Source organism: Varanus komodoensis, unplaced genomic scaffold (assembly GCF_004798865.1).
Source record: "Varanus komodoensis strain SLA01 unplaced genomic scaffold, ASM479886v1 scaffold2, whole genome shotgun sequence".
NCBI lineage: Eukaryota > Metazoa > Chordata > Lepidosauria > Squamata > Varanidae > Varanus > Varanus komodoensis.
Genome location: NW_025335568.1, coordinates 26,353,136 through 26,358,235, shown reverse-complemented (window position 1 = coordinate 26,358,235; position 5,100 = coordinate 26,353,136).

Below are 5,100 nucleotides of genomic sequence, written 5' to 3'. Positions count from 1 at the left end.
CCTTCAGTTTGCCATTTGGGAATCAGATGTTTTATGACCATCCATACTTGCCATGGCAGCTATTTTATGAATTGGCAAGTTATCCACTGACCCAAAATAATTGGGGACTGCTGGCTATTGCTGATGCCTTTTCCTGGTCTAGTCACAGATTGCTCTGGCTTTGTATTCTTTCTATTCTCTCCCTCTCTTTTCCTGTACAATTTTGTTAGAACTTCCCTTCACCATCTTCATCTTCCCTCTTCTCCTCAGAACCAGACTTTCAGGGAAAGAACTCTAAACATTTTCAGCTCTAGGGCTGCTTCTGTTTTGTCCAGGGTATAGTATATAATTTGAGTCTCTGAACAATTTTGTGTACCCAAACCCGATTTGGATCTGGTATCTGTTAATACGAGGTTCTTCTGGAAGAATGGCAAAGAGGTTATTGAAGTTCAGCAAGTAATGAAGTGTATTTTATTAGTGTCCAAAAGCCAAAACAGTATCCTTAAAACATGTCAAAGTCTCATAGCCTTCAGCTTGCTAAGAAGAGCACCAGAGATAATTGGAAGCTGCTGTCCCCAATCATTCTGTAGATAAGGTATCCATTTGCAGTGAGAACAAAGCTGTTTGCCTTATTGAAACAGATTTCTCCCAAGGAAGGGAGGAAACCTGGGTACATCCTAGCATGTTCTGTAGTAGTGGGAGATAGGACTGTATAACATCTATGACAAGAAGCACTGTCTTTCATTCTCAGTCTGGGGGCAGGAATTGATGCACTGCTCAGCAACCATCTTTCGAAGTCTTCAGAAACAAACTTGAGCTATTCAGAAAACTGATAGGACACACAGAAGGAGAATGTAAATTTTCATTTTCTTGTGAATTAATCATTTGCTTCTGTATTAATCACTGCTTTCAATAAACTATCTATGATCTTTGACACAGTTAGTTTTGTGTCCTCCTAAGTATTGTTGGACCTAAAACAGGGCCCCTGAGTAAGATGAGACCTCCATTTCAAAACACCTGCCAACATTTCAGTTGTCTCAAAATGACACACACCTCCACATTGGTGAATGCAGAAATAGGGTGCACTTAAATGCAGCATTTACCAATTTCATGTCTCTAGAAAAGGGAAAATCACAATCATCATTATCCAAAAATGCTTTGGGGCTTGAACAGAGTTATAAAGTATGTGGGTTCTGAATCTTCTGATCGTTACTCCTCCAACTGCCATCAGCTTCCTTAATACAAGCCAGTTCCTTCTCACTACTAGGATCTTCAGACTCATTCCCTTAGTAGTCTAGTAGGAAATATACTGTGAAAAAGCAGGGGAACATGCTTCCTTTCCTTCCACATTCTGCTCAGTACGTGCACTTAAGTTCAAAGTCCAAAGCTATCCACTTTTCTCAGAGTGTGCCTGACTCTGCAGAGACCTGGCCAGTCAAATGCGCTTGTTTCATGGACCTCTGTATGCAGTGAAGCCCTGACAAGAGAAAGAGGAACTGCATTATTAGCTCACATATCAAAAAGAATATCATTTGCTTTCTCCAAACTTGCCCAGGTTTACTGGGGGAAAAACAGAAATGGGTTTGCTTGCAAAAAGAGTTTGAAGGAGCAGTATGTCTGCATTTGGGGCATGGTTGTGCAGGGGTATCTGTCAGGCCCATGCTTTTTGGCTTGTTTGATTGTCTCGCTTTACAGTCATCAGTCTTGAAGATTGCCTTCTTTTTGCATAAGCTATTTGGACAGACTCTAGTGGACACATGACTTTCCTAGGCATCAGGGAACTACATGAGGCTAGGGAAAGTTGTGGAAGAAAAATAGTAGCTCTTTTGTGTTCGAAAGCTGCAATACCTTATGGCATCTCAAAGACTCACAAATTCACTATGGCACAGTAAGCTTTGTGGATGGAAATCCACTGTACAGAAAGTTCTTTTGAAAGATGCTTCATTTTGTGTAACTGGAGAAAAACATCTCTTTCTGAATTAAATGTACAAGGCCCTCAGCGATCTATGTGGTATTTGATTTCTCCCATATTAGTTTGATTTTTGCCCATATGTTTCTTTTCTTGCTGCCTCCCTTGCGTCCTTCAGCCTGAGGGGTTTTTTTCCAGAAACCTTCTCTCCCCTGCCCATGAATTCCTTTTTACAAATAGGGGTGCCCTTAGGAGACAGGATCCTTTGAACACACACACATGCTTAGCTGTCTGAGGCAGCTGCCTTAGATAGCTGATTTGGGTTATCATGCAAAAGCAGAAGTCTGTTCATTCATTCATTCATTCATTCATTTAAAAATATTATTGTATTTTCACTTCCAGGGAAGGGAAGGGAAGGGAAGGGAAGGGAAGGGAAGGGAAGGGAAGGGAAGGGAAAGCAGTGCTTTCAGGATTATCTGTCTCAGAGGTAAAAGTAACTTGTTTGCCATTGAGTTACTAAGCACCTTGATTGGGATGTGGGGGGGAATTGTCATTGATGGCAACTGGGAGAGCTCTAGAGATCTAGGTCACAGCTCAGGAGAGCCAGAGGCCATGGAAGATCAAAGTGGACTCATCATCATATTGTCCATGAATTGAAGATATGTATGTGTAAAACATTAAATAGCCTGGTGTAGGTCATGGCAATCTGGGGACTTAATAATTGCAAGATCATAATGTGACCACAAGTGTTGCTTATTTTACTTGATATAGTAATTACCTGCCACAATTTTCCTTAAAGCTAGCAGGCTTTCATGTAATGGGTTATGAATATTGCATTCAGACTCCTTATTGTAGTTACAACAAATATAGGAAATGTTGTTTCTGTATAAATATCCTAATCATGTTGCCACAAAATGACATTATTAAGGGTAATTACTTTGAAGATATATTTACATGGAAATGTTTTTCCTTATCTTATTCATTAATTTCCAATTTATTAATGGTCTTTTCACCATTTAAAACCAACATGACTAATCAGATGCCAACCAAATGCAATTACTACCAACTCAAACATAATAGTCATCCTTATACTTAAGTCTTTTTTATGAGTGCAATACAAAGCAAATTTTCCTGTAATTGCAATGTTTCTCAATTATTCATCATAAAGTTATAGCTCAGCATTCCCATTAATGTGATCTCTTTGAAGAAAAATAATGGGCTTAGCTGAGCAGAATTCTGCCTTTGTCTTTTCAGGACAAATTTTGTTTTAAAAAGAAATGAGTGGTTTTATTGTCATTTAAAGTTGGCAATTTTCCATCTCAGATACTCTATTGCTTCTCTTGCCTTCTCCTGTTTAGATGGAAGAGCTGAGGACAGCTTTAGAAGTCCTGAGTAATCACGCACACGATGGTTCCAAAGACTGGGTGTTCCATGCATATATGGGACTATCTAGAGCAGGACTTAGGGGACTGGAGGAATTGCCTGGAATTTGGGAGAGACTGGGGATAGGGCAGGGCTTCCATTGCTCACTAGCCACTAGCACTCGTTGCCACTAGCAAGAGAAATGGCAGGCTTTCTATATCTTGGACAGTGAAATCCCATCTCTAATACTGGTTTCTGACCATAGAGGAAGAAAATTCTTGCTACCCTAGCCAGGTATATGTGTGTGCATGTATTTGCACATTTTTGTGTACCCACTACAGGGCCAGAAAAGCTGTGTCCCCCTAAATCAGTAGAATGGTGACTGGCAATCTTTGGTGTACTAAATGATGTTGGCAGTTTCCATCAGCATGACCAATGGTCAGGGCGCATGGTGCCTGTAGTCCAAGAATAGTTGAAGGGACACAGAAAATTGTTACTTTGTTTCTGACTCCTGGGAGACTTCCCAAAGGACTTCCAAGAGGAGAAAGAATAGTAATATATTGATCAATGTCTAGCCATTTCAGCTAAATGTTATCCTTTAGTTTTGACCAAATATACATTAAAATATAGTGTTACTGAACTGGAGCCAAGGATATAAACAGGGTTTAGAATGTATATTTAGTCATACGCCTTCATTTCAGAACTTTCCTCTTCAATTAATGCTACATCTAAAATAGTACTAGTTTTTGAACCTGTTTCATGATTTAAAAATAACTATTATTGTATTATTTTTGAAGCAAACCTTTTCTCTTGTAAAAAGATTGCAGTAGTAGATGACCAGCCTTTTCTTCTCTGTCTTTAGCCAACTCAAGGACAATAGAGTGTATCAGCATGGAAAACATTAATAGGTTGGCCTTTTCTTCTTCTTCTTCTTCTTCTTCTTCTTGGTCTTTAATAGATTCAGCTTTGTGTAAAAGAGGCTCTGTTGATAAAATATTTAGATTATAAATTATACCAGATTTCCCACCAGGGAATAGAAAGAGCTGGAATGACTCTGAAAATACTTTAAAAAGACATTTTGTACCCTGTTGTCAGATATATAGGGGAAAATCCTCATTTTTTGTCCATCTGTATGCAAGAACCATTTAGTGTAATAAATCGGGAGGCAGCCAAAAGAGATGCAACCCTACGTATAACACCCTGCTTATGCAAATAGTACATCTGGTGCTATGTGAGGGAGAGCCAAAAACTATTTCAGAGCAGACTTAGACACTTACAATGCACTCTGTGAGAGCAGCAGCAGCCAAATCAATTCCTAGCTGGAGCTAAAATCTTAGGAGTTGGATGAACACCCAAAGAAAGCATCGCTTCTTAAAGACACCTACAACTTCTAGGGGCTGTTATTCTTCTTCCTGCTTTACTTACAGTTCACTGCATGAAGTCTTGATGGGAGTGGGGTATTTGGTGGGCTTCTTCTCTCCAGTCACTGGAAAATGTATTATGTCCACAGCTTTTAAAACCAAAGTGCCTCCAGTTTTGTTTTCGTGTTATGAGGTTTATAATATTCAAGGCCACCCCTTTCCTTTCAAATATTCATGCATCTTTGGGCTTTGTGTATGTGGTGAACTTTCCCTACTTTTCTATCAGTAATTAAAGTCAAGTACTGATTTCTGTCACATATTCTAGTGTATATTAAGCTTAGGGTGTGGTCCCATGAAAATTTACATAGAAAAAAGCCTATACTTCCATACAGAGAGTTATAGGCCTTTTTTGTATTGAATGTGGCTGAAATGCTTTTCTAGTACTTGGGGAGGCTGGTGACTCTGAAGTTTGTGGGATTCCCTATCCAT